Below are 11,107 nucleotides of genomic sequence, written 5' to 3'. Positions count from 1 at the left end.
ATGGTTTCTTCGGCAGGAGAGAGGCTTTAAGAGCCAAAGTGACCAGATGGGATTGACCTGAACTGCTTCAGCGAAAGAGCCAATGGACTCCTGCTCATACAGAAAGCAAAAGAGGCCAACTGAACAGAAAGGAAACCGGGGGTATGACTACCCAGCACCTGAGATGCCAGGGAGGGAACCTGGGAGCTTCTGCATGCAGGTGCTCTTCCCAGAGTGGCCCCATCTCTGAGCTACGGCCTCATCCCCTAAGGAGAATATCTTACCGCCAACAGCGCTCATGTGAAGTCTCCCATTCAAATGCAAACCAGAGACCCCCCTTCCCTGCTTAGCAAAGGGGACCATTCATGCTTGCTCCCACAAGACGAGCAAACTCAATCATGCTCTCCCCATTTTTTAAAGGCCTCTCACAGCACCCAATAGGAAGGTGGAAGCAGCCGTGAGCTTGGGGAGACTAGGAGCACCCTGCCCTGCTCTTGGCAGGTGCCTCCGTGGCTGCACCTCCTTTCTGGAAGAGGTCACAGAGGAGGCAGGTGGCGGATGAGATTCGGGGCTCTGAGAGCAATTCAGTGGGGCCCGTACCTTGTGGGCCACCCCTTAATAACACCACTGCAGGTAGGGTTCCTCCTCCTATGCCCTTATGCATGTCTGTTTTGTTTTGAGGCCACCTTGGGCATTAATTTAACGGCAAGCCAGGATGCACACGTTTCCACAATTGAATCATTAGTCAAATGGTCACCTCTGGATATAAGCACACAGGAAGGCATGCCCTCCCACTGGAGATGCTCCTGGCCAGACGGTCCATCTCTGGCTGACGTTGTCCTTCCCCGATCTTTGCTTCCCCCGTCTCGGGAGGCTCTTGAAGGCCGGGTCCACCTGGCTCCTGTCACTTCTGCAGATGGAGTCAACAAAAGACAGAGGAGTGAGAGAAAGGAAGAAAGTGTGAAGAAATAAAGTTCTCCATCACTTCCTCAGAAGCGTCCAGATCTATTATTAACCCTTGGCCTTTTCCTATGCAGGATGAAAAGAGGAAGCCCAGGAAAAGAGATTCAGCATCACATGAAGAGCCAGGAAGCTGAAGCCATGGAGTCACGCCAGTCCAAAAAGTCCCCATTTGGTGGAGACGAAGACACTGAGTCCAGCATATGACAACTGTGCAAACATTCCTCAGCCAGAGCTGAGCCCTTTGGGGCCCGGGCAGGGGGGAATCCTATTTATAGCAATAGCACTTACATTTATATACCACTCTATAGCCAGAGTTCTCTAAGCGGTTTACAATGATTTTTAGCATATTGCCCCCAACATTCTGGGTACTCATTTTACCGACCTCGGAAGGATGGAAGGCTGAGTCAACCTTGAGCCCCTGGTCAGGATCGAACTTGTAACCTTCTGGTTACAGGGCGGCAGTTTTACCACTGCGCCACCAGGGGCTCATATTTATGTCTTGTTTATTCTTCTATGTAAACTGATTTGAGAACTTTCTCAGAACCGCCAGCGATTCTGGCTCGCAAGCTGCTCATCATGCACTCAACATGGTGACATCACTTGCCGAAGCAAGTGCATGATGTTGGGAGCACAGCACATGGCCAGCAGCAACACAGGCAGGGAGGCAGCAGCATGTATCAAGCACACCCCTGCTGTCCTATGAACAACTACCTCCATTTTCTTCCCCATGTACAGCACATGGGCATAGCGTCCATTGGACAAGCAAGGACAAATGTCCCTGGGCCCAGAGGGTCCCTAAGGGGCCCCCAAGCAGGCCACCCTGCCGCCACCCTGCCCCCCACCGCCCCTGCCCCGCCACTCCTTATCTTGGCCTCTGGGGGTGGGGGTGAGTCGAGCAGGGCAGGCTACCCCCCATGGCAGTGGCGGCAGGCGTTGTGGCTGGTGGGCCTCTCCAGCCCAACTGCGCACCTGCACAGTTCGACTAGTTCGGATGTCGCATGCCCATGACATCACTTGGCTCACCCTGCTGGGCTCACCCCCAACATCCCGGAGGCCAAGATAAGCAGGGGCAGCGGCAGTAGTGTTGTCGGGGCAGCCGCCAGCCAAGGAGGAGGTAGGGGCAGCAGCAGGGAGATGTTGGTTGTCCCGCCCCTTGCGTCTGATGGGGGCGTGGCTTAGGGCACTGGGGCACACACTTGCTTTGCATGTGTGATGGGCCCCCCCTGCCCAGATTTTGTCCCCTGGCCCCCAAGGGTCTCGTTACGCCCCTGGCACAACAGCTACCTTTCTGTTCTTTCTAGAAATAAGGCACATGGCAGACAGATCCCTCCCAGGCTAAAGCACTGGGGGCTACTTAGTTTGGAAAAAAGGTAGCTAAAGTGGGGGGCATGTTATGGCCTGGAGCAGGTGACGAGAGAGACATTCCCTGGAATTATTAGTCACAGAGGCCCCTTTTAAAGCAGGAACATAGGAAGCTGCCTTATACTGAGTCAGACCAGAGTCAGAGTCTGTCTAGCTTAGAATTCCCTACACTGACTGGCAGCAGCTTCTTCAAGCTTTCAGAATCTCTCCCAGCCCGGCCTGGAGATGCTGCTACCTGGGCCCTTCAGATGCTCCCTCACTGAGCTTCAGCCCCACCCCCAAAGCATACGTGGGTCTCCCATCCAGACACTGACCTCACCAATACCTGCTTAGCTTCAGCAAGGTGGCTGTATCGTGTGCACTTAGACCATGGCCTGGGACCCAAGTGGGGGTTCTCTTATATTTCGTGATGGTGGGGAGAGCAAATGCCCCCATTCAGCTCAGCAAATCATCTCTCCGGCGGCCGTCACTGGTGTTTCCTCTGTGAGGATGTTTATATGGGGCCACTTTCAAAGGCAGTATACCTGGGGACAAGCAAGAGAGAAGGTCGTTACCATTATGCTCTGCGGTGGGCTTTCAAAGGGTTTCTGGGCTGACCACACGCTGCTGAAATCAGGATGCGGGCCTGGATGGATCTTCTGATCCAGCAGTCTGGTCTTCTTCTTAGTGCCATGTGTGTACCTGTTTTCGTCAGCCAGGAAACCATTTAGGAAAATGAGCCATAGACAGTCACTTTCTCGACTGCTGAGATCTGAGCCCAGCTCGAAGTCAGACCAGGGAAGATCCGGCAGTTCCTTCCATCGCGCTCTGCATGGGAGCACCGGGCAAACGGCCCTCCGGTGGGCAGAAACCGAAGCAAAATGGCTTTTCCCAATCAAGGAGAGGCCGTTACTTAGCGCTATTATCCAGCTACAGTCTATTTGCTTGCCAGCAAGGAGTCCCAGAGAAGCGGACCGATCGACTCAAATAAGGAACACCGAAGCATAATCAGCATCTAAGAAGATGAGGCAATTCGGCTGGGAAGGGGAGGCGGGTGGATTTGTTTCAGATCCTGCTAGAAGCACGCAGGAGGGGTGGACCACATTCAGGCCCTAAGCAGAGGGTTTCCAGCCCACTGGGAGACAAGGGGGCTTTTGTTGTTTCCTTGCTAAAGGTGGCGACACATTTTGGAATAGCCTTTTATATGGAGATGGGCCCGTGGCTCAGTGGTAGAGTCCCTGCTTTGCAGGCAGAAAGTCCCGGGTTCAATCCCTGGCTGCATCTCTAGGTAGGGCTGGGAGAGACGCCTGCCCGAAACCTTGGAGAGCTGCTGCCAGTCATTGACAGTACAGAGCTAGATGGACCAAGGGTCTGACTCGATATAGTTTCCTGTGTTCCTGTGGACATTGGAAGAGTATGGCATCCAACAGGAGAAGAAGGGGGTTCTTATGTTAAATGCTATTTCCACACCCAAGCTCATCCCACACAGAGACGCAGAGACCCCAGAGTCTTTGGCTGACATCATGATATCTGGAAGTGCTCTATGCCACCTGCAGATAAGTCTCTGAGGGCCGTGTGGCCCTCAGGGACATATTTGTAGGTGGCACAGAGCACTTCCAGGGGAAAGGGAGATCAGTGAAATTCACACCATCCGAGTGGCTGGGAATGCATGCTTCCTTGGGCTGCATGTGCACAGCATTAATCAGGATGCCGACCTAGGTCTTTATGTTAACTAGGAAGAGGGTAAGCAAAGTCAGAGGCATCCTAAAATCTGAGATTCACAAGGCAGGACCTAGATACACCACAATCCTTGAAAACAAAAAATGATCTGGGATCAGGGCAGAACCTAAGATGTGAAGACCCAGGAAAACTGAGGGGAAATCATCAGCATGCAATCCTATTTTGGGGGAGGAATTTATCTCATGGGGAAATGGCAATATTTTCTTTTTTCAGAATGACGGGAGCACGGGCCTAAAAACCATTTCGACACTGCTGCAGAACTCCTATCTACTCAGGTCTATCTACCGACGCATTTGTTTACTCTGCCGTAGCATATGCTGCACAGCTTTAAGACCGAAGAGGCTGTTTGTTCTGTTGGCGAGAGATATACTTGAAGACATAATTGCCTTACAATATCTTATCAGCTGTTCAAAATGAGCCTTACCAGTGTGTGGAATGTACATTGCATGGTCCCTTATATTGTTCAGGCACACACAATTGGCTATCAAGCCAGCACAAGCCAAATGAACAAAGAGAATACAAAACCCATGCAAAGCAGATTGCTCCAGCAAGTGAGCCAAGCCATATTCTGCTGATTTAATGCCCCCCCCCACCGCAAAATCAGCATGTGGAACCCTTAAGTAGAGGGTGGGAAGGCTGGCCACCACACCAGGAAAAAAAAAGAGGGAGGGGCACAGAAGGGGCAAAATGTACTTATGAGCGGGTGAGCTGTGTCCCACATTTTTGATTTCTGAAACAGAAACAGGGGGCAGGTGGGGGGCAAAAAACCACTTGTTTGAGAGAACATGCAGAGAGGCCACTGCACTGCCACTGGGCCCCCTAAACCCTTACCCAAATAAATAAAATGGGGAAATTATCAAAGCACCAACACACTAAAAGAAAAAAAGGGAGAAAACCCAGGGTGTTATGAAACTAATTGCAAACTTTATTCCTTCGTCTGAGAAATTATTCATTCAAGAATCTTATACATTTTGAGCTACAAGCTCTTATATCCTTTGCAGAAAATGTCTCTTGCATCTATTTTTTTTGTTAAAGCCTCTTGTTTTCCCTCTAAACCCTTCCTAGAGATACTAGGAAGATAGAGATACTATCCCAGGGAGCAATGCAACGTGGGAAAATTAAAATGGCACCTCTGTCCACACTGGCTCTGAAAGAAACACCACCAGTGCACAGAGGTGCACCTAGGTAATTTTGGAGCCTGGACTTAAAGGCCTTTGGAGGCCCCAGCTCCCCTGCAAATTAATCATCATCATGCTTGGCTGGGCGACCACACCACCCGGGACAGACTAACGAGGATTTGGGGGGACCCAGGGGCTGTGAAGGTCCCCAAAGTCCAGGGGTAAGAGCGTCTCAGCCAGTGCCAGGTAACCAAAGCCTGCCATCATCCTTGGCAAACAATCAGGAATGAGGGGGGTTGTAGTTCAACATCTGCTGGAGGGCCGACATTGTGAAGCTTTGATCTAAAAAGAAATTCAAGGGAGGCATTGGTAACAGCAAGGGGATTTGGGAAGAAAGAAGTCATGCTGGGTTGAAGAGGGACAGTTGCTCTCCCCCTGCTAAATATGAGAGGAAAGAAAAGAAAGATTGTGCCGTCGAGTCGGTGTCGATTCCTGGCGCCTACAGAGCCCTGTGGTTTTCTTAGGTAGAATACAGGAGGGGTTGACCATTGCCATCTCCCACGCAGTATGAGATGATGCCTTTCAGAATCTTCCTATATCACTGCTGCCCTATATAGGAGTTTCCCATATTCTGGGAAAAACACCAGCGGGGATTCGAACCAACAGCCTCCTGCTCTCTAGGCAGGGTGCTTCCCCACTGCGCCATGAGGTGGGTTAAATATGAGGGAGCCACCTTTTTTTAAAAAAGTGCTCCTTTGCCCAATTAGCAGGAGTGAGTATGTTGTGGGATATAGTCCTACAAAATCAGTCTGCTTTAGATAGTGAGCCCCTTAGGGACAGAGAACCATCTCTTTCCATTGCTTCTGCTCTGAGAACCTTTTCTTGGAGCAAAAAGTTGAAAAGGCGTGTATAAATATTCTAAGCAAATAATAATCCCAGATGACATACGGTGCAACGTTACAATGCACGAAAACGGCACAGATGCAACTGTGTGATGGTATGGCCGTTGGAAACAAGGTCCATATCATCGTGCAACTGCATTTGCACCATTGTTGTGCTTGTGCAAGAGCCCTCTTGCACAACTGAGTGGAGGCAACATTATAATGCACGCACACAACACCGCATAGTATGTCAGCCACCGTCCACCACTTCTCCAGCTCGACACCACCACAACACGCGCCGTTACCCAAAGATACAAACACCTGCCTTTTTCACTCCCTCTGCCCAGCGAGTTGTCATCACCGTCCTGACATTTTAGGTGGTTTTGTAGCCTTGTCAGTGTTTAGCAGTATTTGTTATGCCCTTTTTATGGCTGTTTGAATCATTTATTTATCTGTTGATAGATTTTTGTTGGCTGTATTTGTTATCCGCCACCTTGAGGTCATGGGAAGCCTCTAAATGTAAATAATCCCAAATAAATAAATAAATTGTCCTATTCTGACAGGAAGTTCCCTCAGCTGGAGGCCAGAGAGGAAACTCTGGAGGCCCAGACACCCAGAAAGCCCTGAGGGGAAGCCGCGGAGGAAGGAATGTGGCAAACTAGGCTCCAACGCCCAAACAAACAAACAAACAAACAAACCCTCATTCACTCTCTCCAAGGCATCTTCTCTCACAGCCTCTCTGTATCACTACTACTACTACTTCCATTACTACTACTTCTGTTGCTATGAATATTTATTCATTATGCCAGTTCTGACTGGAGTTGTTCCTGGAGGTTTCTCTCCACCCAAATATTCCCCCGCCAATATTTTCCACAACACCCAGCCATGGAAATCTTCAGGCTTGCTTTCGAAAGCCACCTGAAGGTGGAGGCTGGTCCCAGAAGGTAGCAAGAAGCAGCCCCACCTGGCCACCTTCCCATCCACGCCTCTCATTTCCCCTCATGCATCTCCTGAGGGCTTTCTCTTTCTCCTTCTCCTCCTTCTCTTTCAGTTCCAAGGCTCCCCTAATTTAGGAACTCCGAAAAGGCCTTGTTTTGTGGAGGGAAGACTGGCAGGCAGGAGGCCCTGAAGTGCCAGGGGGGCCCAGGGGGGCCCCTCCCCACAGAGGCCCCCTGGTTGCCGGACAACCGCCTGGGGTGACCCTCCAGGCCTCTGCTGGGCCCTCAGGAAGTGTGGCTGGCTTGCTGGCTTCCCAAGTGGGCCACTGTGTGAAGAAACAGGGTGCTGGACTAGATCGGCCTCCTTAGGTCTGATCCAGCAAAGCGGTCCTTGTGTTCTTAATAGGCTGTCCTTATCTTAAGAACATAGGAAGCTGCCATATGCTGAGTCAGACCCAGGGGCGTAGCTAGGGGAGAGGGGGCCCCATGTTCATCCCTCTCTCTGGCGGCCTCCCAGAGTGAGGGAGATAATGAAGAAAATAGGGAGGGATGGAGCTGGAGGGCCCTCAGGAGCTGGGGGCCCGTGTTCTTTGAACCCTTTCGTTCAATTATAGCTACTCCCCTGGTCAGACCACTGGTTTATCTAGCTCAGTATTGTCTTCACAGACTGGCAGCGGCTTCTCCAAGGTTGCAGGCAGGAATCTCTCTCAGCCCGATCTTGGAGATGCTGCCAGGAAGGGAACTTGGAACTTTCTACTTTCCCCAGAGCAGCTCCATCCCCTGAAGGGGAATATCTTGCAGTGCTCACACTTCTCGTCTCCCTTTCATATGCAACCAGGGCAGACCCTGCTTAGATTAAGGGGACAAGTCCTGCTTACCACCACAAGACCAGCTCTCCTCCCTCATTTTCTGCTCCTCCTTCCCTCCTTCCGCTCTGGGCTCGTTGGAGGAAGAGCCGGATATAAATGTAATAATAATAATAATAATTCTCAGGCGGCTTTCTGGGAAACACTATTTCTCCAAATACAGCTGGAGCAGAATGGCATCCTCACCCCCATCCAGAAAAAATCTCCTCAGTGTCTGATGATTGAACTTGGGGGCCTTAAGAGTTTGGTCCCCAACACATAGCAGGCTTTACCTCAAGTTGCTTTATTGTGAACTTGAAGTTGTCCCCAAAAACCGACACAAATAGTGGATTTTTTTAACCCCAGATATAAATCGGGCTGCATTCGAACGTGCAGTGAAATCCTGAATTGTGTGTGAACTGCTCCCCGATAATTAGCAGGGACTTTGGGGTAAATCTGGCAGATATGTGAACACACACCCCTATTCCAGAGGAGATGAGAGTTAAAGGGCTTTAAAAGCCCCGTGTGAAAAACTTCCAAGATGACCAAAACATTTCACTGCAAAAACCTCTCTGAATGATCTTGAGTCTGGGTTTCTGTTCTTACTTCTGAGTTAATGTGCACAGAGTCAACATAAATGTGCCTGCCATTGATCCCAAATGCAGGGCAAGGCCAGGCTTATTTTAAGGTTCAGCAGCTTGTGTGGCACAAAAAATAAAATAAATTAAAATAAAATTGTGCAGTAGGAAGCTTAAAAAGGAAGCAGGAGGTATCTTTAAAAGAAATGGAGGAGAACAAGGCAGAAAGACAAGCAACAGAAAATAAAGATGAATGCTGTTTGTTTTCAATCTCCATAACAACTAATACGACAACGAATGTTTAGGATTTAAAAGCCCATTTAAGGATTTAAATGCCTATTTAAAAGCACACCTGTCCGCACTGGTGTTTTCAACCTCCGCTCCCTGTTCCTTTCCTGGATATAGCCTGTTAATTTGTTAAGGGCAATGGTAGGGCCTCTGCCTGTGTTTTGATTTATGCACCATGCCTCGTTAATGCTGGTTTTCTGCTGAATTCAATATTAATACATAAATAACAATTATAATCTCTTCATCTGGCAGCAGACTGGTGTTCCACAATCTTTGCTGCAGTGTTCCAATGACTCATGATTTTTCCTTTTCTCCTTCTAATTTAGTTCTTGGCCGTGTGTGTGTGTGTGTGTGTGTGTGTGTGTGTGTGTGTGTGTGTGAGAGAGAGAGAGAGAGAGAGAGAGAGAGAGAGAGAGAGAGAGAGAGAGAATGTATTTAAGCCCCAGCAAAATGGTCACTCCTTGGAATGGACTACTCTTACATAGGAACGTAGGAGCTGCTGTATACTGAGCCAGACCATTGGTCCATATAGCTCAGTATTGTCTACACAGACTGGCAGTGGCTTCTCCAAGGTTGCAGGCAGGTGCCTACTTGAGATGCTGCCAGAGACTGAAATCGGGACCAGGGGCGGAGCCACCATTGGGCCAACGGGTTCAAAGAACCTGGGCCGGTGGCCAATCAGGAGCCGCGAGAGCGGCCCCGACACACACCCCGCGTCTGACGTCAGACGCGGGGGGCGGTAGTTTAGCTCCCGAGTGGCGTTCCCGAACGCTCCCGGGGCGTTCGCAGCGCCAGCCTAACTAGCTCCTGAAGGGGCCGCGCGGCCCCTTCAGGAGCTAAGACTGGTGCTGCTTTCGCAACACAGCCCAGAAGCGGCTCTTCCCTGCAGGAAAGAGCTGCTCCTGTGCTGCACTGCGAACGCAGCACCAGCCATCGTCTAACTGCTGAAGGGGCCACGTGGCCCCTTCAGCAGTTAAAAATGGCAAGCAGCAGCAACTCCCGAACGGAGCCTCAAGGCTCCGTTCGGGAGCCAGACCACACCCCCGCGTCTGACGTCAGACACAGGGGGCGGGGCTATCCCCTGCGTCTGACGTCAGACACAGGGGGCGGGGCTATTGGGGCGCCCGCCGTGGCCACTCATGGGCCGCCAGCGGGCTAGCTACGCCCCTGATTGGGACCTTCTGCATGCAAAGCAGGTGCTCAACCACTGAGGGACAGCCCCATCCCCTGTTGGAACAGTATAACTAACAACAGACCACACATACGGTCATTTTGTTGCTCTGCTGCTGTTCCCCAAAGAGTCGGACCGTCTCCATTCATAAACACGATGGATGGATGTTTGAAAGTGGGGAAGGTACAATGGGTGGATGAGAACGTTGTGGGAATCCTTCCTTAAAGAGTAAGTGAACAAGGGGTGACAATATTGGACTAAGCATCCCTATTAGATGTGACCTCAGGTAGGGCCTAGTTAGGTTGGTGGAGGCTGCCACTGGCCCCCTCAGTGCACTGGGGGATTCGCCCAGGGGACGGGTGCTCTAGGCCAGGGATTCTCAACATTGGGTCCTCAGATGTTATTGGACTTCAGCTCCCATAATCCCCAACCAAAGGCCCCTGGGGCTGGGGATTATGGGAGTTGAAGTCAAATAACAACTGGGGACCCAACGTTGAGAATCCCTGCTCTAGGCTGACATGCAATCCTAGCAGCTGGGTTCAGGGTGGGAGTCAAGCGCTGGGTTTGGCACCGTGGGACTGCCTGGGTCTGCGTGGATCCCAGTAGTTCTCACAGGCAGCCAAACCCCCTAAGCCTGGGTTTGGCTGCTCATGAGAACAGCCTCCTAGTCCTGGATTCAAGTAAATACAGTGTGTGATGCCATGTCCAAATGCCCCTGACATCAGTGTGGGACTGGCTCAGAAGTGAGAAGAACACAAATAGGGTGGCTCTCTGCCGCCACCCACCTCCTCCCAACCCCCTATCAAGGCCCATGACTGCAAAGACAAGAGTTGAGGAATTCCTCCGGAAAAGCTCATGAGAAACCAGCGTGGCTTATTACTGCCACCTGCTGGACAGGTTTCATAAACGCCACTGGTTTCAAAAACATGCCCGCGCACAACTTATGCCCTCTCACAGACACGGAAAGACAGTTCACGGACTCATTTAGTGTGGCGTTGCTGCAGTGTGGCAAAAGCAGCCTGCGATCTGAGAGATGCCCTCCAGTGTCCTTTGGGAGGTCCTGGCCTCTGACAACCCACAGATGGAAACAGGGGCACGCTCAGGGGTGACCCAAAGCCTTGCAGCTCCTGAAAAATGCTGCTTTGCTCTATGCCCCTGCTGGGGGCCAGCCCCCTCTTACACCAGCCCCTTGCAAGCTTCGAAAGGGGCGTACGGGCAGGGAGGAGGGAAGGTTGCCTGCAGCCTCCTCCTCTCTCTTAGTGCTT

The 11,107-nt window shown here is 51.1% G+C and overlaps 1 protein-coding gene across 4 annotated transcripts in view; it reads right to left on the bottom strand.

The window, feature by feature from the left end:
- KIRREL1 (kirre like nephrin family adhesion molecule 1) overlaps positions 1-11,107 on the bottom strand; it is a 196,595-nt gene that overhangs the window by 166,805 nt on the left and 18,683 nt on the right. For 3 of the 4 annotated variants that reach the window (XM_053277807.1, XM_053277808.1, XM_053277810.1), the window contains 2 exons: positions 2,619-2,828; positions 737-889 (listed from right to left, as the gene is read on the bottom strand). The gene's annotated coding sequence lies outside the window, so the exon portion shown is untranslated. Of the gene's footprint in view, positions 1-736; positions 890-2,618; positions 2,829-2,985; positions 3,198-11,107 lie in introns of those variants that run through there. The other variant, XM_053277809.1, reaches the window with a different exon arrangement.

This window comes from Hemicordylus capensis, chromosome 14 (genome assembly GCF_027244095.1).
Source record: "Hemicordylus capensis ecotype Gifberg chromosome 14, rHemCap1.1.pri, whole genome shotgun sequence".
NCBI classification, from domain to species: Eukaryota; Metazoa; Chordata; class Lepidosauria; order Squamata; family Cordylidae; genus Hemicordylus; species Hemicordylus capensis.
Note: the sequence above shows the minus strand (reverse complement) of the source record. Positions and strands in the feature narration are given on the sequence as shown.